The sequence below is a fragment of the Copadichromis virginalis genome, unplaced genomic scaffold, assembly GCF_057382275.1.
Source record: "Copadichromis virginalis isolate Kocher_CV1m ecotype Utaka unplaced genomic scaffold, C_Virginalis_male_GT1.1 unmapped_scaffold_1, whole genome shotgun sequence".
Classification (NCBI taxonomy): domain Eukaryota; kingdom Metazoa; phylum Chordata; class Actinopteri; order Cichliformes; family Cichlidae; genus Copadichromis; species Copadichromis virginalis.
This window is the reverse complement of record NW_028188589.1, coordinates 10,141,986-10,165,573: the sequence shown is the minus strand read 5'-3', so window position 1 is coordinate 10,165,573 and position 23,588 is coordinate 10,141,986. Positions and strand designations below refer to the sequence as shown.

Sequence of the window (23,588 nt, the reverse complement as noted above, 5' to 3'; positions counted from 1 at the left end):
TGAACCTAAAGTATACGTAGAAAGATTTCAACATCTGAGCAGTTTTTAATGTTTTTATCACATATAAATGTCACAGCAGTGGGTCCTGGCCCAATGCTTTGTGTTTTTGGTTTTCTTTGACTCTTGTTTTTCTTGGTTTTTGTTCTTCTTATTTATCAGGCTCTCAGTAATCTTAGTTCTCCCTCCCTCAGTGTTCATTTCAGCCTGTGTTTAGTTTCTGTTCCCGTGTCCCACGTTTCATCGTTTCATGTCGAGTCAGCCCTGTCTCTCTGTTTCCTGTGTCTCCCCAGTCAGCCCCGCCTCCCTCGGGCACTCATGTGTGATACAGAGTAATAAACCTGACTACATTTGCTACACTCTCTTTATTACCTGTTACTTTAAAATTCATACACTAATTATGTCTGCCCATCTCTCTAATGTGAAGGTCAAAGGTCAACATCCCAGTGACATAAGAATAATCCCAAAGGGGCAAAGGCAGCGGTTAATTTAGCACATTTAGCATTAAGGGTACAGCAAGGATATACTTTTACTTATTGTGGCAGGGGTGTGGTCTCTGGCCTGCTGCAGTGGAGGCTGGTGGCGGGACATTGGACGGCACAGGTGAGGGTGATGGAGCTCATGACTCTCCCCTTTATAGTGACGGAGGAGACTGGCGTGGGGGAAGCGTGTAGTGGAGGAAGCCGAGGAGAGAGCTGGTTTCTGGCTACAAAGACGGCGTCAAACCAGAAAAGATTGCTCGTGGTCAAATGTCAAAGGAGCTTGCAAAGAAAAGCGTCTGGACTTCTTTAAGTTACTTGAAGACGTTTCACCTCTCATCCGAGAAGCTTCTTCAGTTCTAAGGTCAAATGGTGGAGAGTCCCAGATATAAACCTAGTGGGAGTGACCCCCCACAGAGGGACAAAAGGACCCCCTGATGATCCTCTAATCACCTGAGCCAAGGTGTGAAAATGGGTGTGGGCCCCAATCAGCCAGTTTCGGGTGAGCTCATTGTGAAACCTGGCCCCACCTTATCATGCGGATTCCTGAGGTCAGATGGCCCAGGATGTGAGTGGGCGTTAAGGCGTCTGGGAAGGGATCTCAAAACTGGATTATTGATGGCAGAGAGTTGGTGTCGTAAACCCCGCCTCTGTTCAAAGATGGTCGCTCACAGTGGACATAGATGCTTCTTTCACTCCTCTTTCAAACCATCTGTCCTCTCTGTCCAAAATGTGAACATTGGCATCCTCGAAGGAGTGTCCTTTATCCTTAAGATGCAGATGGACTGCTGAGTCTTGTCCTGTGGAGGTGGCTCTTCTGTGTTGTGCCATGCGCTTGTGAAGTGGCTGTTTGGTCTCTCCAATGTAGAGGTCTGTGCATTCCTCGCTGCACTGTACAGCAAACACCACATTGTTAAGTCTGTGTTTTGATGTTTTGTCTTTCGGGTGAACCAGTTTTTGTCTGAGCGTGTTGCTGGGTCTGAAATGCACCGGGATGTCATACTTGGAGAAAACTCTCCTGAGTTTTTCTGATACACCGGCTACATAGGGGATGACAATGTTGTTGCGTCTGTCTTTCTTATCCTCCCTCGCTGGTGTCTGATCTTCTTTTCTGAGCCTCTTTGCTGACTTTAAAGTCTAGAAGCGCTAGAATAAAGGTTTTTAGTGGTTTTATTATAAGGGTTTTATTATTATATAATAATGATAATAATAATATCAATAACATTGAGGCACATTGTGTGGAGGAGGTTCAGTCATATCCTGATCATCCAGACAGATTTGATGTTTGGGAACAGCTGCTGTGTAGAAATGGTCTGACTGGTCGCTGTTACTGGGAGGTCGAGTGGAGAGGAGAGGTTGATATATCAGTGAGTTACAGAAGCATCAGAAGGAAAGGAGGCAGTGATGACTGTGTGTTTGGAGACAATGATCAGTCCTGGAGTCTGAGCTGCACTGATAATGGTCCTCAGTCTGTCTGGCACAATAAAATACAAACATCCATCTCCTCCTCCTCCTCCTCCTCCTCCTCTGTCTCTAACAGAGCAGCAGTGTATGTGGACTGTCCTGCTGGCACTCTGTCCTTCTACAGAGTCTCCTCTGACACTCTGATCCACCTCCACACCTTCAACACCACATTCACTCAAACTCTTTATCCTGGGTTTAGGTTCTGGTCTCCTGGTTCCTCAGTGTCCCTGTGCTGAGTGGAGTGTAAAGAGTGTCTCCTGTTACAGAAACACTCTGACTGTTGAACAGATAGTTCAGTCTGTACATGTCTGTCTCTTTCACTCACAAACACGTTTTCAGATTCATGGATTCAATCAGTTGATGTTTGAAACTCTTCTAAATGATTCCTTGTAAACTTCTTCAGTCACAAACAAACAGGAAGTGATGTCACATGTGTTCCTGTCCACACAGCAGAATGAGTCTATTGCTGACAGTGATGTACAAACAGAGTGAGCATTTCTGAGGCCCAAAATAAACGGAGTAGTTCACTGAATGAACAATGGACTGTGAGCTCAGTTCCTTCATCATTAGTATGGATTATATATGTATATGTATTATATTAGTATCATATATATCAGGTGCTGCTGCTTTCAGTCATTGTGCAAATGTGCTGTTTGTAAGCTTGTAAAGCTGCAGTCAGCTGAGACTGAAGAAGTCACCTGATCAGTGAGCAAACGTTTCTGAAAACGTCCAGATGAACAGAATCAACCTTTTGGGATCAGCCAGCAATGCAGCATCATTGTTGTTCAGCTTCAGAGGTTTGCAGGAATGAACTGATGACCAGAAACAGCTGCAAAGTCCAAGAAAATACCAGCTGGAGTTCAGCTGCATTTGAAGAAGTCAAAGAAAAGTAAGGATGGCAAAGGGCGACGTTTTCTTCCAAAGAGCTGCAAACATGGTCGACGCCTCATTAGAAGAATCATCTGGACATTTGTGAGGAACTCTAACCAAGAAAGCAACGTCACACAGATCCAACAGACAGTTTCCATGACTGCAAGTGTTGAGTGGAAAAATGCTACATTGCATTATTGCATCCTCTCACCACAGGAGGCGCTGTTGGCACCACTGATTGCTGATCAGCTGTTCTCTGATGATCTGATTGATACTGTGAATAACGGGACTCACTGAACTCTGTGACACAGTGAAGATTACAGAGTTTAACTTCAACATCTGACTGACGTCACACAGACAGAAGGATGAACCAGTGAGGCACAGAACACAGTTACTGGAGATACTGGATCAGCTCCATGTGAACCTCTGATGGAGAAGCTGCTGAGCCAGAGAAACATCAGGACATGACAGCAGCTGCACTTATCTAACAACATGTAGCAGAGCTGATCTATGTTAGAGGATCTATCACAGCAGCTGAAGCCAAAGTCCAACACTGGATACCAGCTGAGCCTGTGCTGAGTGTAGTGTTACAGGAAAAGGGCAGAAACACTGGTAGCTCCCAGTGATGCTGACTGGGGCACAGAGCTGAATGATGCAGCATCAGGACACTGTTTCAGTCTGACTGACAGAGAAACCTGTAGCTGTATCTACATGTGAGGCAGAGGCCACACAAGCAGCTTTCTATGTTTCACAGTGACTGAGATCTTCAGTGGGGGTGGACATGCTCCTGTACAGACCTCTGAGGAGAACCAAGGTGCAGTCAAAGAGTCCAGTCTGTCCTCACAGATGTGAACATGTGCTTTCATCAGGTCTGCTGTCAGCTAGCAGGCTCACATCAGAATCACTGTTCCTGACAAACACAGTCTGTGTGACATCATCAGTCAGCTGATGGTCCCAGATCTGAATGGTTTCTGTCTCTACTGAGGAAGTCAGAGAATATCACTGAGGTGTGGATCAGGTCTGAGTGAGCTGTGGAGGGACAGCTTTAAACAGTCCACAGGTCTCACGTCCTGCTCAGTCTGGTAGCAGATACCTCGTATTGTTCCAGATGTGCTGACATCAGCAGCAGCACAGCTGTGTGATACCATGAATCTCAGTTATTGATCCAACACACAGTAAATACAAAGATCAGGATTTCTGAGAGTAATCATTATGAGTCTGAACACATGATCACTGAATGTTAGTCTCCACAATAATAAGCTAACACAAGCAAACACAGCTTTCAGCTCTTATTTTGAAACTGGCTTATTTAGAGAGCTGTGATGTGAGCGTGCCTGGCTCTGAGGCACTTGGGTCAGCCTCTGTTGTTTAGAAGTGTTACAGACTGTGAATGACACAGACCTGTCAGTTTCCATGTTTGTCTGTAACACAGCTCAGGGGCTCCATGCTGAACGCATCCATCCAGTGTTATTGATCCAGGACTGATACCAGCATTGGGATCAATACTACAACACACAATCACATGTGTCCACGTGATGTGTTTGACCAGCTTTATTCATTAATGATCAATCAGCTTATTTACTGCATCTGAGTCCAGCTTCATTTAAATGATCCAACCATGAAAATGACATCAGTCCTACAGAAGCACTTCATGCTAACAGGAAGTCATTGATTAAGGTGGAATAACACAGAGACACAACCACTCACAGCTAACCTGACCCCACTAACTGCATGTGTTTGGACTGTGGGAGGAAGCCGGAGTACCGGAGAGGACGCACACAAACACGGGAGAACATGAAGCTCTGAAACAAAGATGGTGGATTTGACCTCAGGCAGGGTTACGGGGGCCATGACCCCCCAATAATAGATCCAGCTACACTGAAACTGTCAATTTCATTTACTTTTCCTGTTTTAAAGCTATCAGGCTGCTTTGTGGCTCACTCAATACTAAACTAAGATACTTTCAGTGTGAATCATTTGCAGGAACACAGGCAGGATTTAAAGTGCAGAACTTTACAGTCTCTGTCTCAAAGTTGGTCTGAACATGCTAACAGCTCTTTGTTTTTTTCAGTTTTCACTGGTTTGATGTAATGAAAGAAATTTTAAAGAAGCAGACGATTGTTGTTATTTTAGTTCTATAGTTTCATAAATCGTGGTGTGGATCTAAGTCAACATTCAGAATAAATAAGATAATACAGCACTTTGATGGTTGCCTTTGTATTTTCCCAGCAGTGCTCAGGTTGGTTCTCAGCTACATTTACATACTGATGTTAATGTGTTCAGCAGCTGGACTCATCTGAGGAAGGAACATTGGAAAGGTGCTCAGTGCACAACTGCATCACTAATTTTATGTAAGACCCTGTGTTTTATTGTATTTATATATTTGTAACATTTGACTCAAACACTTTTGGGAAGGATGAAAATGTTTTCAGGAGGAAGTTTTTCCTTCTGTCCGACTGCAGTACACACAACACTGCGTCTCCCCCCATTATCACACTTCCTCAGGCTGGTGATGAGCGCCCCCTGGTGTCAGTGTTGATGACGTCATGCACAGTGAAACATAAACGGTGTCTGTTAATAAAAAATCATGTGTCCATTTTCATGTTTGCATCATGTTTCTGTAAAATCATCAGCTGTTTCTGAACCTTCTTCATTGTTTGACTCATTCCAACAGCTGTGAGCTGTGATGGAGTCAGAGCAGCTTCATCACTGATGTTCAGGTGAAGCTGAACTTAATAAACTGTAGAAATGATCAGGATTCAGGCTGGATGTGTGAAACACTTCTGTGTGAGGTCGCAGTGCTTCATATGTGTGTGTGGGCTGAAGCACACACGTGTGAGTCCTCAGAGGTTTCACACACATCACTGCACACACTTATAATCCTAGTTTAAGCTTGTGGATCATATCGGACACATCAGCAGCTCTTTGGAGACAAAGATTTGAGATTTAAGATGAGTCATAGTGTTTCTATCCATGGTAGCTTCCACTGCTGAGGCTCGGGAAACATGAAGAGGATAATTAAGAGCAAGCATCAGCTCTGTCTCATCTAACTACACAGTATTATGATCATGCACTTATGTCTCAAACTAAGACACAATGAGACAAAATGAGTTCTGTGAGTCTTTAGATTATCAGTAAATTCTGATAGTTTGACGCTCAGTGGAGCCATTTTTGGTTTGTGATGAGTGTTTTGTGAGCTTCTGTTTTGTGAATCGCTCTTTGTAATTTAGAAGATGGTGCAGAAATGTGCGCGCCCTTATCTGAGAGGACACGGAGAGAGTGTTGCAGACTCGAGGTGAGGAGATAAACCTCGGAGCTGGATGGCCTGCACGTTACCCATGTGCATCTTTTCAGTGACATCAAGTGAACCCATAATAAGCATTTCTATGTCTTAGACATCATGTCCATTTCTAATGAGAGATTATTTTTAAATGAGGGAAACCTGGTCTAACAACACGCTTACAACAGAGCTAAAGGTTCACCACAGTGAGACGGTGGGACTCTGATAAGAACTGAAACACTGTGTATGAACAGCTGAGACAAAACTATATATAAACACTCATTTATTCCAGTTTAGTTTACAATGATTTTAAAGTAATGTGGAACGATTCATGTTCATGAGCTGTTACAAACACAACTATTGATTTGTCTATATATGGTCGGACTACAAGGCTTGTGTTGAGGCTCTTGGAATAATGTGTGAATTACAGCAAGAAATGATGGTTTTCCATTTTACCAAAGTGGAATAAAATCACCACAGCAAAGAAATCATGTTATTGTCTGCAGCTAAAATATATGGTGAACATGGTTTTATAATAATGTGCAAACACAACCTCACTCTGCTCTATACGAGGAGCCAACCACAGCTGTCCGGGTCTTCATCCACCACCTCCACCATCTTTGCTCATCATCATTCACTTAATTGCTGATTGGTTTAAATCAAACTCCATTACAGGTTCAACTCCATTATATAACAGCATGTTGACTTTGGATCTGGTGTGCAGTGCCACCTTAAAAGATGAGGAAACTAAGAGATTACAAAAAAGAAGTGGAGGAGTTAAAGAGCTGCAGCAGATTAACAGTTTCTGACAGTCATGTGTTAGAAATAGGACGATTAGATGAGCTGAGGGATCCATCTACTGCTCAGTGAAGCCTCATCAGAAACAGTCTCAGTGGAAGGATGGCTCTATTGTTAAGGAAGGACACAGGCAGAAAGACTGGCGTCTGTCACACAGGAACTGGACTGAAAATCAGCTGCACATATTCATCAGTATGTGCAAACATATTATAGGTGTGGAATTCAGGACAGTACCATCAGAAGTTGATCCACTGTGCAAATGTCTGATTGGCAGTGGCTTCATTTTTCACTATGAACAAACTGCTAATGCAGCATCACAGGACGTCAGCCATGGATTGGCCTCCCCAGACCTCAACATTACTGAAACATCTTAACAGAGGATGGAAACAAAGGGAACCAACATCCAAGAAAAGAGCTGCTGCTGAAAACTTCCTCACAGAAAACACAAACAAGCTTGACTCCAGGCTGTGCTGAATTATAAAGGTGGACTGACCTCCAGGGTCCTTAGTATCATATAAGCTCAGTTTGTGTTGTTACGAGTTCAAAATTGGGGATGGAAACAAGAGAAAAAACCACAATAACAACACTGGTCCGGCCGGGTTGAGTCAAACGATGATTTTAATGAACGCACGCATGGGAGATGGACACTGTATGCAGACAGCATCAGATCTCAAAATGGTGGAGCATTGCTCAAACTTTTATAGCCTCTGGTGCCTCCACCTTATCATAAAAGCCTAAACATTCACATACTTTTCTCTCACACGGCGCCTAAGCTACGACCTTGGCTCCCCGTTTATCTGCTCCTGCTGAGACGGGGCAGAAAACTCCAATATATTCTGCTCTCTTCTAATCAGACAAATAAGGCAATGACTTTTCTGCGAACAGTATTTCTCATAACTCAGCAGTATAATGCATCATAAAACAATATCATTCATCCACAATAAATCAGCAGTCTAATGTAATGCAAATCAGTTTAACTAATGCAATAGTTATCAGCTTCTTCTAATCCAGGAGAATAATGCAAACTAAAACTACCTAATAATTCACAATCTTTAATTAGGGGTATAACATGGCATAAAATAATATTCCACTTTTTACACTCCCCCTGATGAGTTCGTTAGAATAATGAGCTCACCAACACCCTATAATCCAGTGTGGCCGGGTTCATCTCTTCCCACTCCTGAGGTCCTTTGACCCCCTGATGGGCGAACCATATGTGAGATGACCTCTGTGTTTGCACAGGTCAGGTGCAAGAAAAACTATTATTACAACCATAGCAGGTACAGATGACACTCCCCAGTTCTCCCACAGCTTTATTTGGTGCTACCTTATACCCTTCAAACGTACTCAGACTAGAACCTCTGTCCAAGGGGCTTTTAACCTTTATTTTATTGCTGCAGCTACCAGTGTCTTCCAGTTGGGTTATCCTCTGCTCTTCTTTCTTCAACCTCAGGGGTTAGACAACCCTTCAGTCGTGGCACAGATCAGGGGATTATTCTGCCCCGACTTCAAACAACGATCTGTGTATCCTCCAGAAAAAGGAACAGGAAGGTGTCCCCTTTTTGCCCAAGAGCCTCTCGAACCTCGTTGGTCTGGTGTTCCCGGATTTCCGCCAACCCCTTCATGGTTATTGCTGTGTTTATGGGATCCATCCTTTTGTGGTGACTAGCTAGAGCCCAAACGCCATGACCTTTGGACCCAGTTGGTGTCTCGGCAGTCACTGTGTCTGTCTCTGCTACGGAGGATCCTCGCATCTCTGTGACCTCGTCTGGTGTCTGTTCCTTTCTCTGTAAGAGACAGAAAACCAAAACACCTCTCTGCCTAGCTCTAATAATCTAATGTTGTTATCTACTGCCCTTCCAGTGATTCAGAATTGGTTTAAAACAGTCAGAATGTTCCAGGGACTTATTCTAATCATATCCTATGTGTGTGTAAGCGTGTTTGCATTTAGCCCTCTGCACTCAAGGCATTTCCTACACTTTATCAGTCCGGACAATCACGCCGAACGAAGCTTCTGACCTTCAAAAGGCCAAGTGCCAACTCATTATAAGCACATTTGCAAGGTGTGTCTGAAAATTATTGAAACCACTCTTTTTAACAAAAGGCAAACAAATTAACGAATCTTCTAAACGCTCTTCAGTTCATTTCAATGATCGAGGCTTAAACATAGAAATAATGATTTATGCTTCTCACTGATTCTCTAAAAGAAGTCCAGAAACTTCTCGGGCCACTATTAGCTTAAGCTTTACCATACCTAAATTATTAAAGACACAAATCAAGTTATAAAGATATTCAAATAATCCTTGTTTGATGTTAAAACTCAACTTCTCCCCCCCCCCCCCCCCCCCCCCCGCTTTTTTTGACACATTCCAATGTGTCAAATCAACGGAGCTAGAACATTTAAAGAAAAGGTTAGGCAGCTACAAGGTTTCCCAGATTGTTAAGTTGATCTGCGTGTAATGTTCTGACTCAGGTATTTAATATTTTTTATAAATGTCATTCAATCAACTACCACTACTTAAACTTAGCAAAAGACATAATTGAATACAAAATAATATGATATCAATGGTGTGTAAGCGCGTGCGGCCTTCTTTGCTTCAAGTCACTCAAATCCATAGATCAGCCAAACCTCGCGCTGACTGTAGCTTTTAACCCTTATTAACTTGAGCACAACTCTACAATGAGCAACAAGTTGCAATATGTATGAAATGATCATGGTTACACCTGCAATGAAAAATTATATCATTATCCTAACACCTGTAAATAAAAGATTCATCAGAGGTTATAACAATCACAGGAACACAGATGTTAGTATAAGGTCAAAAGCTTCAATAAATGATCATCGATGCAATGCTTGTTGCATGAGTCTCATACAATAATAATGCTGATATTGAAAATAACAGTAAAACACCCCCTTTTGTCCCGTTTCACTTGACACCTAAACGTTTATAAATGCCTCTTTTATTCTTAATTTTATTTCCCCCTTTTCTCCCCTTACTGACCACAACAGGGGAAACTCTGTTTTGATTCAGCCATGAATGCAGCTCACCTAATTAATCACTGAGCTCCTTCATGACTGACATCTCAGAGGGTGGCGCTGCCTACTCTTCCTTTAATGGGACTATTTTCAATCTGTTAATTAGATTACTTAAACATGAAGCAGACTACGTCCACCACAAGTCAATACAGCTGTAGATGTGGCCAATCATCAATCTATTACCAATTAATAACAACAGATAGCTTTTATTTTATGCATGCTTTTAATCAACCACTCACCCAGAGGATCTTCAATCCCAGGAAATTCCTTCTCCTCTTAAATTAGTCTGTCCTCCTTCCATGCCCTGGTAACTGGTCCATCCAGAGCCACATGATCTCGAAATATACATACAACAAGCCAAACCACACCTTGGTCACACCAACCCTTTTCCACCCTGATAATGTCCAATGCCATCCTAGTATGGACTGTCAAAAGTAACTTTAACGCTGACTGTTCCGACAATCCATTTTATAACATTTCCTGGTCAGATTTGCCAATCTCTGCACCAGGGTTTTAATCGTTTTGCCATTGTCATTAGTTTTTATTTTCATTTAGTTTTACCTCCAGATTTTCAATAGTCATCAGTCCTGATGTTTATACCAGTTGCAATCAGTTTTTACCAATTCTTTGCTAGTTTAGTCTAGTTTTTATTTTCTGAAAATCCTTAGTTTAGATTTTAGTTTTGATCAGTGCTAGTTATAGTTTTAGTTGTGTTTTGCAAGAATTAAGTGTCGCCAAATCCTAGCTCCATCCTATCAGTCATGCTCTTCTGCTTATCCTTGGGTATTAAGACTATTAACTCTTGCAGCACTGCGTGTTCCTAATTTTGGTTGAAGTCAATTGATAATCTTTTGAAGGCGATTGTTTCACACCTTTATTTAGATGCCCCAGTCCTGTTATCTCGGGATACATCACGCTGCCTTATCTGGGGTTAGCTGTTTTCTTGGGATGTGAGTTAAGTGGGTGAGCTCTTCAAAGAGGGGGAGTGTGCTCCCCCTGATGAGGTCTTCTAGGTAAGCTAGGTTAACCTTCTTGTGTGAGCTTTTCAAGTGCACTTTAAGATTAGTGGGATTTTTTTGTTTTATAAATGTCCCTCATGACCCCCTGATGACCCAGTATTTCATTTTTGCACACTGTAGTACACATTTAGTTTTGCTTGTAGCTCTCATACTTTACTTACCACTCATCTAAGTCCTGATGTTAAAATTTTATCCCATATGTGGGGGTACGGCCTTGCCAGCTGTTCTTCCTGTTCAAAATGGCTGGCATCCCCACAAGCACATTTTTGGAAGAAAAAAGGTAAGCATGATATTTACATTTAAGATATTTTTTATTTAAACTCAGATTTTACTTAATTTTCAAAAATAAACATCTAGTAAATGATCTTAGGTGTTCTTTAGAATTAGGCTTATTTAGTTTCAGAGAGAACATGACTAATTTATTAATCTGTGCTCTAATGTACTTTGGGACCTGGTACTTATATTTATTTCACTTTTTTCTAGTAGACAACTCTTTGACAAAGGCAGAGAGAATTCTTAACAGAATGACTGAGCGAGATTCAAGCATAGTTTTTTCAAGGAATGAGAGTCATGTGAGCAAAATAGGAGAGAGTGAGACCCCAGTAGGAACTACACAAAGATTATCGAGATGCAATGGCAGGTGTAATAGAGAAAAACACAGGGCCACCTGATATCTATCATCGTATCTGGTTCAAAACCGATATGTAGGAGAATCCGGAAATTTTAATTTTAAGTTAAAAATAAAATCTGGGTGAAATGCAGAAATGTTTTCCACTAAAGTAAAAATAAGAGTCGCAATTATAGATGAATCCATGGCCCCTAATTGTTTCTACAAGATCACGTCGTTGCTGAAAGTTATCAGTGATCTCAATATACGAAAAGGATTCACCGTATCTCGAGTTCAAGGTCCTCTTGACTGAGAAACCTGGGACAAACATATGGATATGACCTGAATGATATCAGTAATGAAGAGTTCTCTCCAAAACTCAAGAAAAGGAGGTTCCAATCAGACGAGAGTGTAACCAAATGTTTCACTCCACTTGCCTGAACTGTTTAGCAGTCCAAGGCATTTCAGTTATATAATGGTTGTATGCAACAATGAAACAGATGTGAGATGAGGGAAGTGCCAAATGTTCCTTTGTGTCTCCAAATAAAAATCTGTACTTCCTCAGATATCCTAAATAAATTGACTTTTGTGAAATATAAAGTTCAGTGCCATCACTTATTCCTGAACCAATAGTTTACAGCTAGTGAAGTGTCAGTGACTTCTGGGTTGGTCCCTGATCTTCATCTTTTGAGATTGTTATTTTAATAACACTTGATTTATTTAAAAGGAAAAAGAAAAAAAAAGAAAAAAGGAAAATATTTTCTCCCTGTTTTTTCTTATTCTCTGGGTCTCAGGAGGACATTATGTCCCTCTCCACTACAAGACTCTTGTTATGTCTAAAAAACAGTCATATTAAAATGATCCTCAATTGGACTCTGGCGCTTTCTCCCGACTTTCCTGACATAATTCTGCGCGTGGACGGAGCAGCCGCACAGACGACTCAACTACCGTAGCGCCTTAACTTAGCTATTGTAGGGCGCGCATACATCAATGAAACTAAACACATTTTACAATAAATCCAATTGACTTTGACTAATTTTGTGAACATTCATTACAGTTTTAGTTAGTTTTCCTTTTTTTTTGTTATTTCCGTTAAAGCAAACGTTGTTCCACTTCTAGTTTTCGTTATTTCATTTATTTTCTTTAATAATAATAACCCTGCTCTGCACACTGGAATAAACATAATCAACATGATCAACATTTTACTGCGTGTTATATCACCATCTTATTGAATCAAATACTTCATCCTTATGTGGTTTACGACATTATATTTATGCACTCTGTCTCTAAATGTTTAAAGAATTTTCAAGTTTGGGGTCAACTTTTGAGAATTTGACCATAAGTGAAAGTTATGGCATTATCACCCCCTTTGGGGCTTACCTTTCCCAGTTTTGATGATATTCCTCCCCATTCTCTATTCTTTGCAAGTACCCTTTTTCGGTGGCGAGAAACTGTTGGTGTGGCCAAGTGGGTGCTGTAAAAACAAAAGCTCAGGACAGAACAGTCACCAGTCATGTACTTCATACAAAATTAAGATATATTGACCTTCATATTGATCCTCTGAGTGTAATGTTACACTTTAATTTAAACTTCTCAAAGCTAAACACAATATTTTACTTTATTTTACTCTTGTTCTTGTGCAGCACCACCCTTATCGGTTCTCTCTTAGTTATAAATTGCTGACTATTTCAAAAAGCGCCCAAAAGACGGGGACCAGTGTTTATCATTACATACCTCTCTTTTGAGTTTGGCTGTCTATCATTCCCCTGTTATTCACAGACCTCAGTGGAGGATTTTTTATTTTATTGTTTTGTTTTTTTTATAACCATTAATTGAATTTTTACAATGGCCTGCTATGGTTAACGATAACATGTTCAGTCATGGGCGAAAACGGACCTTTTCTTCACTTAAGCATTTAACATTTCCAACAATATAATGTGATACATTAATCGAAACACAGCTACTATAACACAATTTTCTTAATGCAAACATCAATAACTCAAAATTAGCAACCAAAGGGTTCAGTCTGCAGTTCACCCTCATGTGACGCTGCAGCCTCCCCCTTTAGTCTCTGTCATTCTTCTGTTCTTACAAAAACAACCCAAAGCAAGACAAAACATCCACCCTTCTTTTACAGGCTGGGTGAATTGTTGTGGACATTCACTAATCCTAAAGTCGGCACCGTTTTTGTCTCAGTATCAAGTCAGTTAAAACTTTTAGTCGTCAGTCCATCACAGTCCAGTCACATGCATACATCCACACACATTCATACCAGATATTGCTGATAATGGAGCTCCACGCGCAACCTACTCGAAGCTCCCTCACCAGCAAGATGACGTCATCATTTTAAAGGAAAACAGTCACTTGTTTTTTTTGGACCGGATTGGCTCGCTACAATCCTTTTAGGCTCAGGACTACTCATGTGATCCGTGTCCCATATAAGTTAATTTCTCCCACGCCCATTATAATCACGGAGAAAAACACTTTACGACTATTTTCAGTAAAAACATTTTATAGCGCTTTAAAGTTCAACCTCTCAGGTCTGGATTAAAGAGTCGATTTGTTAAATCAGGAACTCACAAAATACCAAAATATCACCACCGGTGGATCACACCTCTCAGATGTTCTTATCTCAGTGCACTGTAACAAAAGCAAAAATAAACGTAACCAATAAAGTACTCATATAATAACCAATACTGGGGCCCATTACAAACATGTCCAAGCATAAAACCATCTTTCTCTCTCTTGGAGAAAGAAAACAATCCAAACCTCACTGATAAAATCAACCTAGTGTCAAGCAAAACCCAAAAATCAACCAAAACTTCACACACAACATTGTGTAGGCCTACTATTACCGTAACTCCGTTGTTTTTTTTTTTGCACCAACAAAGCATGTTGGATTTGCTTAGTTCAATAGTGGACACTGGTTACACACAAACGCCTTGCTTTGGCAGAAACTTAAACAACCAAATTAAATCAACACAACCTTTTCATATTCTCTCCAAAACTCACACCGTTCATCCATCATTTTCACTCTGTACCACTGCTCCTTGCTAAACTGTGTGAAGCACAGTAAACAATTCAGTGGAGGCCTTGAGCCATAAACAGACATCACACACAAGGATTGTTTTCATAAACAAACTGCTTTAGACCCTTTACCCTAAATCTACACAAATGCCCTCTGGGCGGCATGAAATGCATTTAACCAATAAATAATCAATGGGTTCTTATTGTTGTAACCGACTCCGTATTTGGATGTTTGTGTGCAGCATTTGTTAGTAAAGCATTCTTCATTGCATCAGCGTGTGTGTGTGTGTGTATCACTCTTTATTGCACAAGCTTGTAGATGTGTGTGTGTGGATCACTTCTCAGTGAATTGAATCAGCATTTCGATTTGTGTGTGTGTGTCAATTCTCACTCAATCAACGAGTGCATATGTTCGTATGTGTGTCTCTCTTCATTCTGAGTCAATGCATGTAGATGTGTGTGTTTGTGTGGGTGTTTGTGTTCATCACTTTCCTGTTCTGGTGTTCTGGATAAACCACGGCCTGAAGCGTGCCCTGGGGTCCTGCCCTCCTCCTTTTCAGTCCGTTTGCATCCGTTGGTGCTGCTGCTCAAAGTTCTGTCCATACTGGTTCTGGCCCCAATTGAGGCAGTCCTTTTCTCCAGTGTCCAGCATCTTCTCCTTATTCCACTCCTCCTTAGCTTGACCCTTTTGCTTCTGTAGCTCCTTCAGGGTTTTGATACGCAGCTCAATCGTCTGGATGTCAGTGTCAAGCTCCAGTCTACGCTGCTGCTCCAGCTCTTCCTCTGTTTCTCCCAGCCAAGTCAAGATTTTGTTCAGGTCAAAGTTCAGCTGCTGTCACTGCTGCTCGTTCTGCTTTGTTCTCATCTCCTTGCTGAGGTCCTGAGCCTGATTTCAAGTCCTGTGTCTGGGACTCCAAGTCTGATGGGTTTGATAATCAGCCAGCTCCTCCTGAACCATGCTCAGTTTTCTGCTCTGATGCCTTGAGCTCTTACTGAGAGGCAGAAACCTCACAATCTTTTCCGTACACTTCAGATTGAAGTCCATCGATGTTTTCCTTGCTTTTCTCCACGGCCTTTTGCGGCTCTGCTGTTCGGCTCTTCTCAGAGGTCAGATCCTGGCCGAGCCCCGACACCTGTGCCTTCAGCTTATTTTCTCCTGGTGTTTTGTCCATTCTGAGGTGCCTCCTGACCTCAGTTACTCCTCCTGTTTCTGGCACGCCCTTTTTGCTGCCCGACGATCATTGTTGGTCCGTCACTGTCCTGCACAGTTTTAATGCAGAGTGGTTAAGGTCAGCGTTGTTTTGCTCGGCCTCACTTTTCCTCTGGGCTTAATGGGCGTCTCATCACAGCTCTGTCAGCTGAAGCTGTCTTTTTCCATATGGCAAGAGTGTGAAGAGTGTGTGAGAGGGGTGTGTCCGATCAGGCACAATGCTGGTGGCTTTGCGAGTGCCTCGTTTTCCAAATCCAGATGTTTATTTGTCACGTACACAGGAACAGAGAGAACAGTCTGTTGTTGGGATGGCTGAGGTCCTTCACGATCTTCCTGGTCTTGGTCCAGCACCGCCTGCTGTAGATTGAGTGCAGGTCAGGGTGCTCGGAGCGGATGGTGCGCTCAGCTGACCGCACAACCCTCTGTAGAGCTTGTCTGTCCGGCATGGTGCTGTTCCCGAACCAGACAGTGATACAGCTGCTCAGGATGCTCTCGATAGTTCCTCTATAGAAGGTGGTCAGAATCGGTGGTGGGAGCCAGGCCTTTCTCAGTCTTCTCAGAAAGAAAAGACACTGACGGAAATCTCCCCGTGTAGTGAAACGGGCCTTGGATTTAACTCTCTCCGTCTCTGCTGCATGAGATCATTTTCCTGCAGCACTGTTGACATTTTCAAGTTGTTGTTGTGGGTCCAGCTGCTGTAGCATTTGGTCAGGGTCACATCCAAGATGGTGGAGGAGAGAGCAAAGATGGTAGGGAGGGAGAGCAGGAGTCCAGGGTCCGCCTGGCTTACTGGGCCGACAAAGCAGCCTGTAATCAAGCATAAAGAGAAAAAAGGAAAGAGAGAAAAAGAGAAAGAGAAAAAACAAAACAAAAACGAACGAACCAGAATGATGTTTTATTGGCTGTGTCATTCAGAGAGGGGAGAAACACCGGGGCCGAGCCCTGTGTCAACCTTCTCTCCCCCTTTTTTTGTTTTTTCTCTTATATATAATATATCATATAATCAACTCATAACCCACCAAGCTGACAGGACAACACAGGTACATGTTAAAATTCTTAAGATCATGTTTAAAAGCACAAAAATGGAATTTTCTTTCATTCAGTAATCACTTATATTAATCAATCAGCAGAAAACATGTCACAATTTGACTTTTTTAGCCACTAAATATGTTGTATCGTCACTGGTTGGTCAGACCAGTTTTTTTTTTTTTTTTTTTTGGAGTTAAGTTGTTGTCCTGCAACCCAGAGAGTTTATTTGTTAGCAGTGGATAAACTTTATTCTTTAACGGCGGGTGTATGTTAAGTTTCACTGCTTCAACCTTGCTGGAAAATCTTCACACGTTCATGAGTGTAAGCTGTTTCTTCATTGCATGTGTGTGCATTTGTAGGCAAGCAGGTTGATTTTAACTTTTCTCAAACTAGGCGTTACCTTAAAAGGAGCCTTTCTCTCACATTTCTCTGCTTGTGTGTTTTTGTTTCACCTTTTTGTTGTGATGCTCCGGACGCCTTCCCAACCTCCACAAGTCTGTTAGCCCCACTTTTATGTGTAAAAGCTTCTCTTAATTTCTCCTTTAATTCTCTGCTAGCTGCTGTCTTTTCCACAGCTGCTGATTCTTGCTGAGTTTGGTTTCCATAACTATAATTTACTTCGTCCGCTGTGCTTGTGGGGGCAGTTGGTCCAGGCCCGTAGCCACCTATATCAACACACTGAGAGATTTATTTAATATCATTTTTATCACAATCTTACTCTGCCGGCTGACGTGCCAGTATTAATCATGCTCGATTTGTCTCTTCTATATCAAAACCCAGCCGAATATCAAACATTCAGCGTAGTCATTCAAAACCTTATTTGTAATATTATAATCAACAAAATCAGCGTTTTAATTACAGGCATCTATCATTGTTTGCAACTCTTAATTATAAAACTCAAAAAACACGCTAAACAGCAACAAAAGTCCTCTGTACTCCTCCCAGCTCATTTGCATGTTCACACACAATCTGAAAATAGCTCGCTATGCGCTTCTTAGCAGACTTCTGGGCTGCCGTCCTATAATAATTTTCACCTAACCGATTTTGACAAATTTATCATAACGGGTCTCACCGAAGAAAGTTAACTTTTTTGTAATCAATTAAACAGTCTCTGTTAATTCTGGGAACAGTTTCTGACCTAATTTCTATAACAATACATAGCCAATTCCCTACCAAACTACCAGAGCCTTTAACTCAATATCCAGGGACTCAAACCCAACATTATTACATTTATATTTCTTACTCTGAAGCAACTTTAACTGCATAACACACGGTGATTCACATCAAAATCAAAACAGACCCTCTACCAGTAATTTCAGTGAGTAGACTTTAATTTAGTCATATCCAATTTGGCACACTTTGGAAATAATTCAACAGGTAGTGCCTTACCTTTAGATAAGCCGGCTTATGCCCACTCACGTCAGACCACTGGCTTGTGCCTGTCCGTTCGACAACCTCGGACCGTCCACACCTTTAAATTCCACCCCAATACCACAGGACGAGCCCCCAAAATGTTAAGGTTCAAAATTGGGGATGGAAACAAGAGAAAAAACCACAATAACAACACTGGTCCGGTCGGGTTGAGTCAAACGATGATTTTAATGAACACACGCGTGGGAGATGGACACTGTATGCAGACAGCATCAGATCTCAAAATGGTGGAGCATTGCTCAAACTTTTATAGCCTCTGGTGCCTCCACCTTATCATAAAAAGCCTAAACATTCACGTTTTCTCTCACACGGCGCCTAAGCTACGACCTTGGCTCCCCGTTTATCTGCTCCTGCTGAGATGGGGCAGAAAACTCCAGCATATTCTGTTCCCTTCTAATCAGACAAATAAGGCAATGATTTTCTGCGAACAGTATTTCTCATAACTCAGCAGTTTAATGCATCATAAAACAATATCATTCATCCACAATAAATCAGCAGTCTAATGTAATGCAAATCAGTTTAACTAATGCAATAGTTATCAGCTTCTTCTAATTCAGGAGAATAATGCAAACTAAAACTACATAATAATTCACAATCTTTAACTAAGGGCATAACATGGCATAAAATAATATTCCACTTTTTACAGTGTCTTATATACTTTCCATTTATATAACAAAATATATAGAAACGAGGGTGGTTTAAGATGTGTGTAGAGTTTTATTCATTATCTTTAGACAAACAAAGAAAGCACCATCCATTCGTCTCCAGTCTGTATGAAAAACAGGGGAAAGGTCAAATTAAACCTTTGAAATTCCTTTCACAATAAATCCATAAATAAACAAAATAAAACATAGAAAAGTGTTTAAACCCACTTTTCCATAAAGCTGTCAATAGGAAATGTTCCAGTAAACATGTCTGTGTTTCTGCTGTTTTCCTTTCATGCGTCCACAGCTGACAGGTAACCCTATTGGAGTCGCCATAGTGACGGGTGGCGTCTCAGCTTCAGCGTGTTGATGGGCACAGCCATGGTTACCACAGCTGGAGTTGGTATACGGCGAGCTGTGAGAGGACAGAGATGGAGAACGCACATTTAACTCTTTAACAGGAGATACGTTACGACTAACAGACGACTGCTGTCTACATGATGTCTTTGCAGCCCTTATGCTACATGTTACACAACTTTCCTTCATGCCAACAAGACTGAGGTGCCACATAGTCGACACATACAGCTGATTATGATGCATGTTTTACTATTGCTATGTTCACATCATCTGCTTGGCTTTATTACTGAAAGCCTGGAGATCCTCTGACGTGTGCATGGCTGATGTGAAGTATGATTAGTCCTACATGACATCAACAACAGAGGCAATGAAAGCTTTGTTGTTAACAGGTTGTAGGTAAAGTCAAATGTCTACTTCTACACTTGTGTTGGGTAAAGTTCTTCTCACTGCAGCAGATTTATATCTGTGCTTTCACAGGGCGTGATGTGGAGCTCAGCGCTGAGGTGCAGGTCTCCTTGGAGACGGCATCCTGGCTGAAATATTATCATGCTTCCAAAACGTTTCAGCTTTTATTTTGAAAGAAACAAGACTTGAAAACGAATCCCCTTCTTCCTCTTTGTCTTTGTTCTTCAGAGGAGTGTCACCTGGACAAACTCAGGGCTGTTCTAGAGCCTTTGTTATTATTTGACTCCATAGAAATAAAACTGAATGGAATCAAACAAAAACTCCCAAACAGCTAAAACACTTTGCTTTATTCTCTTTTTTAACAAATACATTGAAGTCCATCCATAACAACACAGCTGAGATCTCCTTTGTAATCAAGTGTTTACATCCTTTGTACAGATCTGCATACAAAACAATCATTTACGTCCCACAGAAGTCTAGTTACACGTAACTATACAAGAACTGGTGAATGACAGAAACATGAGACACATGATCACAGGTGATAACAAAAAGAGAAAGAATTCATGTGTTAGTGATGTTTTTCAGCCCTGATGGCTCATGTTGGAGAAACAAGCTGAGGTACGTGGAAAGTTCACACACACAAGTGGGCGTGAGCGCACACACAGAGAGAAACACAACTGAAGCATCTGTTTGCTGTTTCTGCTTTCATCATCTCTGCTGCTGTGTCAGGCTGGGGTCTCTCAGTGACGTGGTTGAGGTGAAGTATGACGAGTATCCCTGATTCAGTCCATCGAGACAAAGGGCAAAGAAAGCTGTTGTTAACAAACTCTATGGTGATGTGGCATTTAGCTCTGACTCTACGCTCTGCTGAATCCTTTGAACCTGCTGATCAGTAAAGCTCTACGTGCTGCAGCAGATTGACCTCATCTGTGTTCACAGGTGTGGACCTCAGCGCTGAGGTGCAGGAGAGTTTCATTCAGTTCTCCCTGCAAACAGCATCCAGCCTGGAAATACTGTCATCTTTCCCACAAATGCTGCTCTTATCTCAGAGAAGAAGTCTGATGTAAATAACTGCAATCAACAGTGATGTTCTGCACAGATCACTTTTCCATTTTGCTCTCTAGATGAGTCCCAGCTGCCTGACCTTGTGTCCAGGTGATCGTCTCACTGAGGAGCTTTTGTTCTGAAAATCTCACGTCCATCACCTGTTTCCTTTTTACTATCTCTGCTCTTTCTTTATTCACAATGCTCATAATATCACACAATTATATTCATCACCTGCATGTTTTTATCCAGCTGCTGTTAGAACCAAACAAATAAAAAGGATGAAAAGCCTGAAATCCTTTGATTTATTACATTTGAAACAAATATGAGAGCATCCCTAACAGCACAGCTGAGACCTTTGTTTTAATCAAGCCTTTGTATCGACACACTTGTAAAGATTCATATACAAAACATAATAGAATAAATCAATATAAAATACACATAATCACAAAAATGCAGCCATGTTGTGAGTTTGCATCTAAAACATGCATGTTTCCCTTTGTACAGGCAGATTTACAGCAGACAAAGCAACACGCTGATCGACTTTGACCGCTGCAAAAACAAAAATACCCACCAAGTCTGAAGTCGATCAGAGGAACTGTTGACAGACTGACAGACAAACAGATGCTTGATTCATTAGTGCGATTAAATGTTCTTCTTTAGCAGCATCCCTTCATGTGTTTGTGTTCCAGGAATAAAGGTCTGTTTAAACTGGACGTCTCCTCAGCATCACTCGTGCTGTCGTGGTTTCAAAGCTGTGCAGAAAGAATCTGAGGGATGATACAGAGGTGACCAAAGTTACAAACATCCAGCTGTGCTGCAAATGTTTGCAGAGCTCCAAACTCTTTGGCTTTCTGCAGAGCAAGTATGGAAGAAGCACCTGAGCTAACTTCAGTTTAGACGATATGAGGAAAAATGCTGCTTCCCAAAGTTTCCTACAAGTATCCAGTTTATATTTAGAGAAGCGAAGGCTCTTTATCCTGACAACTACTCCCTGGTGGATCCCTGTCCTGTGACAGCAGCAAAGACTGTGTATCAGTATCATCAAAGCCACTTCAATAACCAGTGTTTAAAGCTCTCTAGCAGATGGACTTCAGTGGCAGCAGCCTCTGTCTGCTGTGTACAGAAGGTTCTCTGATGAAGCACACAGCAGATGCTGCACTACAACAGCAGCAGCAGCTCAGCTTCAGTTTGCTTCGACGCCCTTTTTGACCTGTGAAACAGCAGAAAATGAAACATTTCAACACCCGTTTGTTAGCGTGAGCTATTCTGCTGTTTTTCATCATTTCACAGGTGAAATAAAATCACATTTACTTCCTGTAGGAGTGATCGTGTCCAGCCTGACTGAGACCATGTGCTCCATCCTGCACAGGTAATAAACCTCTGACATGAAGGGCTGTCAAGTAGTTTTAGACAAATGGGAGTAAAAGAGACGTTAAAAGCTTAAAGAGAAACTACATTTTCTAAGAACTGTCTGACGTTCACCTCTCACACAGTGGATACGATTCTGCCGCTGCAGGAATAATCTTTGTGCTTATGAAACTGTCCATGTGTTTGCAGAAAATGTCACATGTTCAAAGCCATCCCAGCACCTGGGGTTTGTATAAGTGCAGCTGCTGGTGGGGAGATAGTCTCACTCTTCTATATAAAGAGTCACCAGGCAGCAGATCTTCATCTGTGATCTCCTCCATCATCACGTCTTCACTCTTCAGCAGCTATGGCTTCACTTCGTGCCCTTCTGGGAGTGGTGCTGTGCTCCTCATGGTTTCTGCTTCTGCCTCAGGCCGACTTTGATTTACAGAGTCATCCATAATATTTTTTATTTTTTATTTTACTGCCCATCTATTTTCATACAAATGTCTCCGTCTTATGGAAAAGGGGTGGAGCTTATCCAACGAGGACAGGCAGGGCCCCCCCAGACAGTTTAGCAGTCTATACAGGAGGCTGACCTTTGCAACATGTACTTCTATAATGACTTCACCATTTAGGTTATTTGGTTATGTTTCACCCTGGATTTTGTGTGATAATATTTATTTTGTCCACTGATTTAAAAACAACAAACTATATGAATATAAAACAGAGTGAACAACAAAACATCAGCTTTGGAAACTTTGATGTAAAATTCTGCAGTTGTTTTCTCAGATATAGCATAAATCAAACTAACATACATCAGTGTGTTATTAATGTGCACACACACACACACACACACACACACACACACACACACACACACACACACACACACACACACACACACACACACACACGTGTTACAATAAACAGCTCTTATGCTTCTGTATGATTCTCAGTGCTTTCCATTTGCGTGTCCACAGGTTGCTGTAAGTGGTGCTTGACTGCAGTTTGCTCTCATTTCAAGTGGTTTGCTGTCACAAAGCCAACAGGAAGTCCGGCCATGGTTGAGCCAACTGAAGATGGGTTGAAGGTGGCGTCCTCGTTTCCTCTGAGTGCGAGAGGACAGACAAAGCAAACACCGTTTGGACAGCATTAAAATATTTACACTGATGATTAATGTTGTGTCTTTGCACCTGTAGCGATACATGTTGGAAAATGGAGACTTTAGCCACCAAGACTGACGTGCCTGGAAACTTCCCTGTGAGTACGCCCACAAAGACAGGAAACAGTTTAACCACCGCGGTTAATCCTCCATCATCATCATCCAGTATTTTTCACATCTTTTCTTCTGCTGTTTCCCTTGTTGTCAGTCACGGGGTTTGTGACTGAAATGCGTGTGGTCGACGGGAAGCCTGACGAGTACGGCCTGAATCATTCCATCAACACCGGACGGAGTGAAACCTTTGTTGAAAACAGATTATATGGTAACGTTGCATTTAGCTTCAGTAAACTGTGAAGTTACAGCAGCAGATTTACA

General features: G+C 41.7%; 1 long non-coding RNA gene across 1 annotated transcript in view; it reads left to right on the top strand.

Moving 5' to 3' along the window:
• Positions 1-23,588, top strand: part of LOC146679808 (uncharacterized) — a 180,381-nt gene extending 156,793 nt beyond the window's left edge. The window contains exons 2-3 of the long non-coding RNA XR_014918485.1: positions 23,032-23,311; positions 23,422-23,588. This is a non-coding gene — a long non-coding RNA (uncharacterized LOC146679808). The remainder of the gene's footprint in view (positions 1-23,031; positions 23,312-23,421) is intronic.